This window comes from Primulina tabacum, chromosome 17 (assembly GCF_025594145.1).
Source record: "Primulina tabacum isolate GXHZ01 chromosome 17, ASM2559414v2, whole genome shotgun sequence".
NCBI lineage: Eukaryota > Viridiplantae > Streptophyta > Magnoliopsida > Lamiales > Gesneriaceae > Primulina > Primulina tabacum.
The window spans coordinates 8,174,035-8,188,782 of record NC_134566.1 but is presented as its reverse complement, the minus strand read 5'-3'; positions in this window follow the sequence as shown (position 1 = coordinate 8,188,782).

Sequence of the window (14,748 nt, the reverse complement as noted above, 5' to 3'; positions counted from 1 at the left end):
TGTGAAGCAGTACCAGAGCAAAAGGAACCAAAACATGTTGAGTTCGAGGTTTCCAATGTGAGGCAATCAACTCGTGACAGAATACTACCAGGTTGGCTTTTAGATTATGTAACTGAAAGTGTTGGATCGAGAAAATCCTCTAACACCGCCAGGAGCTGCAATAGCTCGTGTTAAAAGAATGTTTACAACGATGAATTAGATCGAGTTTGGAGTTAAAACCAAGCGGAAAACACTCGAAATAATCCTTAGTTAAGAAACACTGATATATTTTTATATCCTGTGCAATTGAATAACTGAAAAGAAATAGATTAGTTTTTGCATTCATGAGTTCAGTTATGGTGACAACTGAACTAACGAATACTCTAACTGATCCAAACAGTTTAAAAACAACACTTAATCAGATAAATACACAAGATATGTTTATGGATGTTCGGAGACTTCAAATGATTGCTTCTTGTAAGCTGATAGGTAAATAAGCGTGCCCTTTCTTTTGGTCACTTCATTCGGATGTTTGACAAGCACAGACGTATCCCTAGGAGGAGCGAGATACTTGTCTCGTTCATTGATGATTTTTCTATGAGATTTTGGGTATATCCAATCAATAAGAAATAAGATGTTTTCTAGATCTTCAAAGGTTTCAAAGCACATGTTGAATTTAATTCTAAAAATAAAATCAAGTGTTTGATGACTGATATTGAATGCGAATATACCAGTGAAAAATTTGATGCACTTTGACAACATGAGGGCATTGAAAGAAATTTCACAACAGTTTATACACCTCAACAGAATGGAGCAACGGAGCGGATGAACAAGACATTTTTGGACATAACAAGAGGTCATGTTGAGGATTGCAGGTCTAGCCAAGTCATTTTGGACGGAAGAAGTCAAAACCACTTGTTATATCATCAATCGTTCAACTTCAGTGGCGACTGATCTGAAGACTCCGATGGAGATGTGGAATGGAAAGCCATCTGATTATATTCATTTTTATACATTTGGAAGTTTTGTGTACATTTTGTACAACGATCAAGAAAGATCAAAGTTAGATTCAAAATCCAGAATGTGTATCTTCTTGGGTTATGCTGATGGAGTAAAAGGATTTTTCTTGTGGGATCTTGCTGTCCACAAGCTTATCGTCATCAGCAGGGATGTTATCTTTGAGGAAGATAAATTAAAGAGATACAAATGCACAATGAAATCAGAAACTACAATAATTCAAGTGAAAATAAGACAGACGAAGATCAAGTTTCTTGTGAAGCAGTACCAGAGCAAAAGGAACCAAAACATGTTGAGTTCGAGGTTTCCAATGTGAGGCAATCAACTCGTGACAGAATACTACCAAGTTGGCTTTTAGATTATGTAACTGAAAGTGTTGGATCGAGAAAATCCTCTAACACCGCCAGGAGCTGCAATAGCTCGTGTTAAAAGAATGTTTACAACGATGAATTAGATCGAGTTTGGAGTTAAAACCAAGCGGAAAACACTCGAAATAATCCTTAGTTAAGAAACACTGATATATTTTTATATCCTGTGCAATTGAATAACTGAAAAGAAATAGATTAGTTTTTGCATTCATGAGTTCAGTTATGGTGACAACTGAACTAACGAATACTCTAACTGATCCAAACAGTTTAAAAACAACACTTAATCAGATAAATACACAAGATATGTTTATGGATGTTCGGAGACTTCAAATGATTGCTTCTTGTAAGCTGATAGGTAAATAAGCGTGCCCTTTCTTTTGGTTTTCACACACTCTCATCATTCCATCATCTTCTTCACTGAGCTTCGGCTTCTATTTATAGGCGTTTGGCTAACCGTAAAGTGAGACTCAGTGAATGAATCTGTTGCAGTTTTAATTTGTTCCCCCTGATATATATCTGGAACATTTGGCTTTAAACGCTGCTGTAACGACTCTTATTGTACCTTGATAGTACAATAACTTTTGTACCTTTGTGCATAGCAGGATTAAGCTTGTCGTATTTGCAAACTGGTTCTCTCTTAACTGATGTTCTGAACTGGTCTTGAACTGGTGAGGTGAAATCAGTTGACTCATCAGCTGAACTGATTTCACTGTTTCAGTTGAACTGATCAGTTGGACTCTTCATCAGTTGAACAATTTTTCAGCTGGCTGGGCTTCTGAAGGTTTTCTACTGAACCACCCATCAACTGGACAATTAGTTGAACTGCTCTTGTTACTTCAGTTGTCCTGGTTTAGTTTGATAAATCAGTCGGCACTTTCAATTTACTTCTCGATATCTTCAGTTTAAGCTTGGTAACTGATCATTTCGAAGACTGATCAGTTTCAGTTTCTGCGTATTTAGGTAAACTCATTAGAAACAAATAAACAAATTTTTTTAACATCAAAATCAAGATTGCGAACATGAAATGTTCCAACAATCACCTCCTTTTTGATGATCACAAAACTTGAAAAGTTAAAGCGATTTAAAATAAATTTAAACAATTAATAATTCTCCCCCTTTGTGAGAATAAAAAACATTTAAAAACATTAAAGGGAATAAAAGAACTTTCAGTTCGAGAGAGAGCAGAAAGAAAAGCTCCCACTCAACAACTGAATAAGAGATTTGAAAATAATTTTTAAGTTCAAGAGATAGCAAATTTAAAATCAGTTTAAAAAAAAAAGCTCCCCCTCAACAACTGAATCAAAAACTCCTCCTCAAAAATATAATCGTTGCGCGATTTTAAAAGAATTTTAAGCAATAAACATTCAAGCAGTTAAGGCAACATGTAAACTGGCAAAATAAATTCATTTACATGCAGACTAACTGGATACACATGATGTTAATTTAATCCATTACGCTTCTCTTGTATTAATATAAAGCACAACATCTTATGTAAGGAAATTGCTACTACACTTAGCAAATATCAAATAAAATCAAGTATCAGTCAGTTTATATAAAATAGAACTGAGGGTACCAACAATTGGTCGCCTAGAATGCTTGCAATGTTGCATCGATTTTGAGTTTCTTTTGCCATAAGAACAGCTAATTGCCTTGAACTTGATTTCTGTGCTGGCTAACTGATCTAACTGATGCTGAACCGTAATGATCAACTACTAGGATCTGATATGGCAATGAAGTGGCGGCACTTCTGATGATTAAGCTCCACTTACTCATCAGTTTCAGCTGGTAGTTGGGTTTCGTCTGTTGATCAGTTGAACTTGTAAGCTGGCAACTGAAATCTTGTCCGCTGATAAATTTAGCTATTCTACTGTCAGTTGAACTCAAAAATCCTGCAAACAGCTAAACAACAAAATATCACAACAAACATATAAAATATAATCAGAGGGTTTTGAAAAACATTTGAAAAACATTTTAAAACACATTTTAAACGAAATATCAGTTTTCAAATGTTCTTCTTCAAACATCTAGCTCTGATACCAATTTTTGGATCGTGAAAATTCTCTAAAAACGTCATGAGCTGCAATAGCTCGTGTTCTTAGAATGTTTATACCGATGAATTATATCGAGTTTGGAGTTAAAACCAAGTGGAAAACACTCGAAATAATCCTTCGTTAAGAAACACTGATATATTTTGTATATCCTGTGTAATTGAATAACTGAAAAGAAATATATTAGTTTTTGCATTCATTAGATCAGTTATGGTGACAACTGAACTGACGAACACTCTAACTGATCAAAACAGTTTAAAAACAACAATTAATCAGATAAATACACAATGATATGTTTATGGATGTTTGGAGACTTCAAATGCTCCTACGTCACCCCTTTTACCACCTCGGATAGGATCCACTAGAAGACTTTGATTTATACAACTCTTTGTACAAACCCACTCAGCTTAGGACTTACCCACTACCTAACTGAACTCCTAGTCTAGACTGAAGGCAGCACCTTCTAGCCAACATTTCTTTAACGTCTATGAGAGAAAGAAAACATACACAAGTTTTACGTCATTGTGCAAGATGGAATTTGAGTGGTGGTGGTGTGTGTGTGTGAGAAATGATCTCTGAATACTACCCGAAAGTGTTCTCACACAATGAGGAAAATATGCTTCTAAACTAAGCTGATAACACGATGGAGTGTTCCCTCTGAGCTGATTGGTTCTTGTAAGCTGATAAGTAAATAAGCTTGCCCTTTCTTCTGTTTTCACACACTCTTATCATTCCATCATCTTCTTCACTGAGCTTTGGCTTCTATTTATGGACGTTTGGCTGACCGTACAGTGAGACTCAGTGAATGAATCCGTTGCAGTTTGAATTTGTTCCCCTTGATAGATATCTGGAACATTTGGGTTTAAACGCTGCTGCAACGTCTCTTATTGTACCTTGATAGTACAATAACTTTTGTACCTTTGTGCACAGCTGGATTAAGCTTGTCGTATCTGCAAACTGGTTTGCTCCTAACTGATGTTCTGAACAGGTCAGTTGAACTGGTCTTGAACAGGTGAGGTGAAATCAGTTGACTCGTCAGCTGAATTGATTTCACTGATTCAGTTGAACTGATCAGTTGGGGTCTTCATCAGTTGAACACTTTATCAGCTGGCCGGGCTTCTGAAGGTCTTCTGCTGAACCACTTATCAATTGAACAATCAGTTGAACTGCTCTTGATACTTCTGTTGTCCTGGTTTAGTTCGATCGATGAGTTGGCACTTTCAGTTTGCATCTCGATAGCTTCAGTTTAAGCTTGGTAAATGATCAGTTCGAAGACTGATCAGTTTCAGTTTCTGCGTACTTAGGTAAACTCGTTAGAAACAAATAAAAAAGTTTTGTTAACATCAAAATCAAGATTGCAAATATGAAATGTTCCAACAATCATCCCCTTTTTTATGATCACAAAACTTGAACAGTTAAAGCGATTTAAAATAAATTTAAACAATTAATAATTCACCCCCTTTGTGAGAATAAAAAACATTTAAAAACATTAAATTGAATAAAAGAACTTTCAGTTCGAGAGAGAGCAGAAAGAAAAGCTCCCCCTCAAGAAATGAATAAGCGATTTGAAAATAATTTTTCAGTTCAAGAGATAGCAAATTTAAAATCAGTTTCAAAAAAAAGCTCCCCCTCAACCACTGAATAAAAACTCCCCCTCAAAAATATAATCGTTGCGCGATTTTAAAAGAATTTTAAGCAATAAACATTCAAGCAGTTAAGACAATGTATAAACTGGCAAAATCAATTCAGTTACATGCAGACTAACTGGATACACATGATGTTAATTTAATCCATTACGCGTCCCTTGTATTAATATAAAGCACACCATTTTATGTAAGGGAATTGCTACTACACTTAGCAAATATCAAATAACATCAAGTATTAGTCAGTTTATATAAAATAGATATGAGGGTACAAACAATTGGTCGCCTAGAATGCTTGCAATGTTGCATCGATTTTGAGTTTCTTTTGCCATAAGAACAGCTAATTGCCTTGAACGTGATTTCTGTGCTGGCTAACTGGTCTAACTGATGCAAACTAGACTCAACTGATGCTGAACTACAATGATCAACTACTAGGATCTGATATGGCAATGAAGTGGCGGCACTTCTGATAATTAAGCTCCACTTAACTCATTAGTTTCAGCTAGTAGTTGGGTTTCGTCTGTTGATCAGTTGAACTGGTAAGCTGGCAACTGAAATCTTGTCCGCTGATCAGTTTAGCTATTCTACTGTCAGTTGAACTCAAAAATCCTGCAAATAGCTAAAAAAAAATATATCACAACAAACATATAAAATATTATTAGAGGGTTTTGAAAACCATTTTAAAAGAAATATCAGTTTTCAAATGTTCTTCTTAGAACAGCTAGCTCTGATACCAATTGTTGGATCGTGAAAATCCTCTAAAAACATCATGAGCTGCAATAGCTCGTGTTCTAAGAATGTTTATACCGATGAATTAGATCGAGTTTGGAGTTAAAACCAAGCGGAAAACACTCGAAATAATCCTTCATTAAGAAACACTGATATATTTTGTATATCCTATGTAATTGAATAAATGAAAAGAAATATATTAGTTTTTTGCATTCATCAGTTCATTTTAAGTGACAACTGAACTGACGAACACTCTAAGTGATCCAAACAGTTTAAAAACAACAGATAATCAGATAAATACACATAATATGTTTATGGATGTTCGGAGACTTCAAATGCTCCTACGTCACCCCTTCTACCACTTCGGATAGGATCCACTAGAAGACTTTGATTTATACAACTCTTTGTACAAACCCACTCAGCTTAGGACTTACCCACTGCCTAACTGAACTCCTAGTCTGGACTGAAGGCAACACCTTCCAGCCAACATTTCTTTAACGCCTATGTGAGAAAGTAAACATACACAAGTTTTACGTCATTGTGCAAGATGGAATTTGAGTGGTGGTGGTGTGTGTGTGTGAGAAATGATCTCTGAATACTACCTGAAAGTGTTCTCACACAATGAGGAAAATATGCTTCTAAACTAAGCTGATAACACGATGGAGTGTTCCCTCTGAGCTGATTGGTTCTTGTAAGCTGATAAGTAAATAAGCTTGCCCTTTCTTCTATTTTCACACACTCTTATCATTCCATCATCTTCTTCACTGAGCTTTGGCTTCTATTTATGGACGTTTGGCTGACCGTACAGTGAGACTCAGTGAATGAATCCGTTGCAGTTTGAATTTGTTCCCCTTGATAGATATCTGGAACATTTGGGTTTAAACGCTGCTGCAACGTCTCTTATTGTACCTTGATAGTACAATAACTTTTGTACCTTTGTGCACAGCTGGATTAAGCTTGTCATATCTGCAAACTGGTTTGCTCCTAACTGATGTTCTGAACAGGTCAGTTGAACTGGTCTTGAACAGGTGAGGTGAAATCAGTTGACTCGTCAGCTGAATTGATTTCACTGATTCAGTTGAACTGATCAGTTGGGCTCTTCATCAGTTGAACACTTTATCAGCTGGCCGGGCTTCTGAAGGTCTTCTGCTGAACCACTTATCAATTGAACAATCAGTTGAACTGCTCTTGATACTTCAGTTGTCCTGGTTTAGTTTGATCGATCAGTTGGTACTTTCAGTTTGCGTCTCGATAGCTTCAGTTTAAGCTTGGTAAATGATCAGTTCGAAGACTGATCAGTTTCAGTTTCTGCGTACTTAGGTAAACTCGTTAGAAACAAATAAAAAAATTTTGTTAACATCAAAATCAAGATTGCGAACATGAAATGTTCCAACAGAAAGTAAATTGCACATTGTCTATTAACATAGAATGGTAAGCCATCGAGTTTCTATGAGACTGCTCAAAGGTCGGATGTATCCCTGTGGATGACAACAATGCATGAAGAATTGGAGGCATTAGAAAATAATAAAACTTGAGATCTTGTTACACTACCACAAGGTAAAAAGCCATTGGTGACAAATGAGTCTATAAAATCAAGTGTGGTGGAGCGGTATCATGCTAGATTGGTGGTAAAAGTCTATACTCAGAAAGAAGACATTGACTTCACTGAGATATTTTCTTCTGTGGTTTGGTTCACAATAGTCAGGGTAGTGTTGGCATTATATGCGGTTTTTGAACCACATCTAGAATAGCTATTTGTGAAAAATGAATGTGGTCTTGCATTATTTTCCTGAGACTAGTTAAAATCACATAATCAAACTGGAGCAAACTAAAACTTAATATATATGAAACTGGACAGAAATTGGATATCCTTTCTTTACTCTAAATCTTGCACAACTTTTCGGCACAAAGATATTCTTATATAAGTGATATGTTTCTTTACTTTCATCCTTTTTCTGAAATCCTCCCGAACTACCTTCACCTTGAAATTGAGAGTTATTTCACTATAGAATATCCAAATAGTGAAAGAAGAATCAATCCCCTTAATAATTAAGTGGTTGTACACTTTGTCAAATTTAAGATACTTCTTAATTCACAATGCTATCAAGAATATAAGATTACTTCACGTGTTTTTGCATAGTTCCTAGCTTGTGAAATAAATTTATGTATCCCTTTTTCATACTTGGGTACAAGCTCTGAAGGCAGATGCATCAATTTTTTATCCATTTCATAAATCACCAAAACGGTAACGTACAAACAAATTACTTCATCATTCTTTACAGATTTTGAATTTCAGCCAGAAAATTAATGAAAATTATAAAATGAAAGTAAAATAAAACAAAGGGGATGGTGAAAATTGTAATAATAAAGGGCGAAATGAGGTCAAGTGTCATGGAGTGGGAGAGATAGAATAATACAGTGAAAATTGTAATAATGAAGGGTGAGAATTGCACACTTAAGGGTCAGTTTGGTTAGGTAGATAAATGATGGATTAATAATTAATTATTCATCATCCTGCGTTTGGTTGGAATATTGTATGTTCTTAGTTATCCTATTGGCCCTCATTTGGGCCCGCATTGTACTGACAAAGTGTGTGATGCCTTATCACTCTTTGGAGGTGTGATTCTTTGTGCATGTTTATGCTTAGAATAGTTTATTACCATTATAACCTGACGTAATTGTTTATAGTTTTTCAACAACTCGTTAATTTTTGAGATAAAATGTGAAATTAAGGTTGAAAGGAAAAAATGATAAATTACAAAAGAAAATGGTTTTCAAAATACTAAAAATAGATATTTTTTAAGCTTAAAAAAATAGATATTTTACTTCACAATATATCACAAAATGTACACATTTTTAAAAAGGTTTAATAATAAAACAGCAAGAAAAAATAATAACATATTAAGAATTACAATAATACTAATAAAAATAATATATACGTGATAAGAATAGTAATAAATAATAATAATTTAATAACTATCATGTTATTTTAAGAATATATATTTAATTAACACTTGGGGCATTTTGGTCATTACAATAAAATTTACAAAATTAATCAATCATTTTAAATTTATACTAAACACTATGTTATTTATCCCACCATACTATTAATCCATAACTCTTATTTTTTAATCACTCTAATTACTAATCATTTACTTATCCCATCACACATACCAAACAGAGCCTTACAGGTTTACCAAGTTTGTGTAAAGACTAATTTGATCACTAATATTTTCTTTCAAACCTTGGCTCACGATATATCTGGAAACAAGACAAGATAAACAATTCGTATCATCAAACCACCTTTTATTGAGACTTAAAAATGACACCATACATAATTGATGAGTTTAATAAAATAATTATTTATGCCAAATAAAAATACAAAAATTATGTTCACAACAAAAAAATTATTTTTTAATATGATAAAACCATCTTAATTCACAAACTTACCAAACATGTCAGTCAAAATATCCAAAGGTAACTCTTGTGAATCATAATAAAGGTACCGATAATCAACCCCGCTAAATAATAAATCCATTTCCTTGATGTGGAGAGGACGATATATACCTTATCAACATGTTCTCGAAATAGTGCAACTTTACATATTCTAAACATGTCACATGATATAAAAACAAACCACGTTTCTTATTGATTAACCAGTGAGCATCTTCTTTAAATCTATTTATATTTTTACTGATGTACAACAGTTACAATTTCTTGAAAACATATATTAAAATCTAATAAAATAAAATAAAAATATTGTTAGAACATTTACGTTTTGGTGTTAAGAAATGACTAAAGATAAAAAAGATCTAAGATAAACTGAACAAGGCTAAACGTAGTCATCCGAACCAAATGGAACTGACCATGTCCACAAGCTAAACTTGTTTACCTAAACTGCACTAGTCAATAAAAACTGACTCAGACCTAAACTGAATTATATCAAAGTACTTTTTATCAAGTTATCGATTTATATTCATTCTCAAGGACACCAGTTTACACCAGAAAGCTAAAATGATTATTACATAAGTTTTTCTGTACTTTGCTGACGCACTCAAATCCAACCACACTACATTTTGAATGGATGGCAGAGAATGACGACCTAGATAAAAGATGCAGTAACGACTATCATTATTTGTATCAGATCTTTTTGGAAGTGTGCGACCATTGTAGTTTGAAGTCTATAAATAGAGATGAAGATCAGTTGAGCAGAGGTTACTAACCTTTAGAACAAAAGATTACATAGACAGACATCTGATTCAAGCTTACTGATAAGTGCTATTTATGTACTTTTATTACTTATTTTTAACTTGGAATTTTGTGATTCTTGAGCAGGTTTTATGTGATTTGTTGTTGTTTTTGTTGTTGTAGTTTGGAAGCTTAGAATGAGAGTTTGGAGTAGTAAAGTGTTGAATTGGAAAGTTCAAAAGATAAAAATTACAGAAGCTGCAGCGCACCTGCGCTTATACATACACCGAACCCGCAGTGAAGCAGTGCACCCGCGCTAAAATCCAGACCGCACCTGCGCTCTCACACCAGAACCAACACCGCACCTGCGGTGTCCTCTTGACCGCACCCGCACTCCTTGAAAAACAGAATCCGGAAAATCTATATTTTTGTGTGCTGCGCATGAAAGTCCAAGATATTGGTGTACTACGATTTGAGGCTTGTCTGGACTGTAAAAGGACATCATTTACTTACCATCTAGGGTATTGGGGAGCCAAGGGAAGAGTGGAGGCTGCTGCTAGAAGATTGAAGACTCAAATTCATCAAGTTCTTTTGGAAATCTGCTGCACAACTCCGGGGACGGAATTAGAACTTCAAACTCTTGTTCTAAATTCTTCTTTCTTTTATTTTTCAGTTGATATGTCTTGTTTCAAAACCTTGTTTTGTTGTTTTGTTTGTGTTATTATGAACTAATTGTTATTTCTAGAGGAAAGATGGAACAAAACTAGAAACCATGTGTTAGAATCTATGAACTAAGCTATTTAAGTTCTTTTTATTGTTCATTTGTATTGTTCTAATCTTAATGCTTTCAATTTATTGGCCATAATTTGAATGATTTATTTGTTTACAATTTATCACACGGAAAAGGAAATTATAAACAAGAAATGAGAAAAATACATCAATGGTATTTATAGAGTTCGGAAGGGCTTATATTGCTATCGAAGCCAATAGAAAATCTAGTGTTTGTTGTGTTATTTATTTATAGATTGTTGATGGGACTGTTGCAATCCATTTTTAAATAATTACAGTCTACTCAACACTCGGGAGAGGGAGTAGGTAATTATAGGATTCTTGGCTAATGAATAAGACTGAATTTTATAACATAGCTACAATCAATTACACATGGTGGACAGTTGCGTGAAATCGGACCTCTAGATCTTTTATTCCATTGTTAATTGTTATAAATTGGTGTTACATTTAAATCCATTTGCAATTTAGTTATTCTTGCAAACAAATCTTTTAATTGATTATTCTAAATAAATTCGAGACTATTTTAATCACAAGTACTAATATACATTTAGATAAACATTCCTCGTGGGATCGACACTTGTACTCGAAAATACATTTTACTATAACTTGACATCGTGCGCTTGCGAGCAATCAAGAAAACACGCAACAAGTTTTTGGCACCGTTGCCGGGGATGTTTATTTTAAATTTATATTTGTATTGTTACCAAAATTAGTCGAGATTTTAATTTAGAGCTGCTTTTATTGTATTACATTAAACATTGATTTGTTTCTTATCTTTGTTTGACAGTGCATGCGATGATCGCAAAATCTTGACTTTCTTATCTTTGACCCCGAGATCGAAAGAACCACAAGAAGATTAAGAAAGGCAAGAAGAGAAGCAATTCAAACATGGCTGACAACAGAGATAACAAAAGTCCACCCCCTGCAATACCCATTAGAGATCATTTTAGGCCGGTACTAAATGCTCATTATTCGGGCATAGCACGAGGAACTATTAATGCAAACAACTTTGAGCTCAAGCCCGCATTGATAAACATGGTTCAACAGAACCAATCTGGGGGAGCCGCTACTGCAGATCCTCATCTACATCTCAAAACATTCCTTGAAATCACTGACACGGTAAAGATAAATGGTGTTCCTGATGATATAATTCGATTGCGCTTGTTTCGTTTTTCTCTTAGGGACCAAGCAAGAGGATGGCTTCAATTGCTTCCTTTGGGGAGTATCACTACTTGGCAAGAGTTAGCAACCAAGTTCCTTGCTAAATATTTTTTACCTGCGAAATCTGCACAGTTGAAAATTGAGATAAGTACTTTTAGGCAGATTGTCTTTGAGAAATTATATGAGGCATGGGAACGGTATAAGGAGTTGCTGAGGAGGTGTCCAAACCATGGTTTTGAAGATTGGGTACAAATTGAATTGTTTTACAATTGTTTAAATGGACAAACAAGAGGCACTGTGGATGCAGCAGCTGGTGGCACGATATTTGCCAAATCACCTGATCAAGCATATGATTTGCTTGAACAGATGACTATTAACAGTTATCAGTGGCCGTCTAAGAGGTCAAGAGTAAAGAAACAAGCTGGAATTTATGCCGTAGATCCTATTACATCACTAACCGCACAAGTTTCAGCTTTAACAACTCAAATTGAAGCTATGAATAAATCTAGTACACCAGAGGTTGAAAATGCATCGGTTGTTACTGAAGAACCACATATTCCTGATGTAATGCCCGAGATTTTTGTTTGATACGTTTGAATTGTTATGTATTATGATAAAGGCGATGGAAGAACAGACGGGGAGAAACGACGTACAAAACTTGAATACATTGATAAAGAGAGACCGCACCCGCGGTTGTGGCTCCTGAAATGTGGAAGATTTACAGTAGGGTGAACGCACCCGCGGTGAAAACAGGACCGCACCCGCGGTCGTCGATTTTGAAAAATTGGAAAGGGATGCCGTGAGCTGACCACACCCGCGGTCAAGAAGGAGCGCACCCGCGGTGCTCTGTGCGAGAAATCCACCTTTGATTCTTATGTTGACACATGTCTTACTAAGTATATGTGTAAGCTTCTCTTTAGCACTTCCATCAGTCAAGGACCGAGAGTTTCTCCATAAAACAATTCTTCAAAGCTTCTTCATAGCTTGGAATCCTGATTGTGCACAAACCAGTTACCCGATTTTCAATCCGAGCTAAGATTCTTGATTTCCTTATCACAAGCTTCAAGAGGATGTAAGTTGATTAGGCTCTACTTGGGTGATACTTGTGTGTTGGGGAAATTCTAATATGCTTGTAATTATGTGTTCTTGAAATCATGGACATCGTAGAAACGTAAACGGTTCGAGAAAATGATACCATATGTGATTGTTATGAATTCCAGCATATGTTGAGTTAAGAATATGCAGATTTTTAGAGTATGATGTGTATATCGTGTTGCTTATTCATTGTGAGAGTTGATTATTGTTGTTGAATTGATCGGTATCGAGAAATTATGCCGTTATGCCGTCAAATGTATCAAGACTGATTATTGATACATACATGTGTTGAATTGAGTTGTGGATTGATATTGTACATTCCAACATTGTTGTTTCAGAGTTGATCTTGACAGATTTGGCGTTGAGACTTCGATTACGACAAAGATTGTACGACAAGAAGGTATAATTCATGTGAATTCGGGAAGATACAACTCAAATGAGATTCGATTTGAGTTTCCCAAAATCACATACTTGTTATGTTAGTACTTTATATTGATTTATATATATGTACTGAGATAGGAGAGTCATTGGTAGATACGCCAATTTTCTAAACGTTCGGTGATATCGAAGCATAGGGGAAGATTCACTCCGATTGTAGAATTCGATACAGACAGGACCGAAGTTTAGGAATAAGATGTAACGCCACCCCGATTGGGAGAGTAGGTGGGTGACCTGTTACATCTTATTCACACAGGGATTCCTAGAATTAGATATGAATTGAGTCAAAGATATGAGTTTGAATTACATTGCTTGACTTATTTTGATTATGTTTTATAGTCTATAAGATGTATTCAGGTTTCGATCCTGGGACCTGTGGGTTATGGGCCCACCACGCTTCCGCTGCGCCACTCTGATACCACCTGTTGTGAGGACCCGGGCTCTAACTCAATTCCTTTTTGAGATTAATTGGATCTTTGCTAGAAAATGTTGGTCATAAAAATTTTTTTTTTAACAATATCATAGACAAATGCATATAAACATGCACAAGGTCTTTATCTATTTTATTTCAACAACATAAATCCATGTCTTGTTTCATTTCATATATACAAACTAGTGTTCAATACCAACTACAAACCACACGTAGAACATGTCTAGTAAGAAACCACTAGTAGTCTTATTCTATGCCCGTAATCTCCACGCTATTTCGATCCCTCATCTCTGTCGCGACCCAGATCCTGTCCCACCTGTCGTTATGCACACATACAGACACAACAACAGCCGGAAACTCCGGTGAGAACAAATCCCAGTATAAAACATGTATACATGCATATACACAATATAAATCATGAACATACTATCATGGATGTAATCAACAACAATACATCTTATAGACTATAAAACATAATCAGAATAAGTCAAGCAATGTAATTCAAACTCATATCTTTGACTCAATTCATATCTAATTCTAGGGATCCCGGTATGAATAAGATGTAACAGGTCTCCCACCTACTCTCCCAATCGGGGTGGCGTTACATCTTATTCCTAAACTTCGGTCCTGTCTGTATCGAATTCTACAATCGGAGTGAATCTTCCCCTATGTTTCGATATCACCGAACGTTTAGAAAATTGGCGTATCTACCAATGACTCTCCTATCTCAGTACATATATATAAATCAATATAAAGTACAAACATAACAAGTATGTGATTTTGGAAAACTCAAATCGAATTTCATTTGAGTTGTATCTTCCCGAATTCACATGAATTATACCTTCTTGTCGTACAATCTTTGT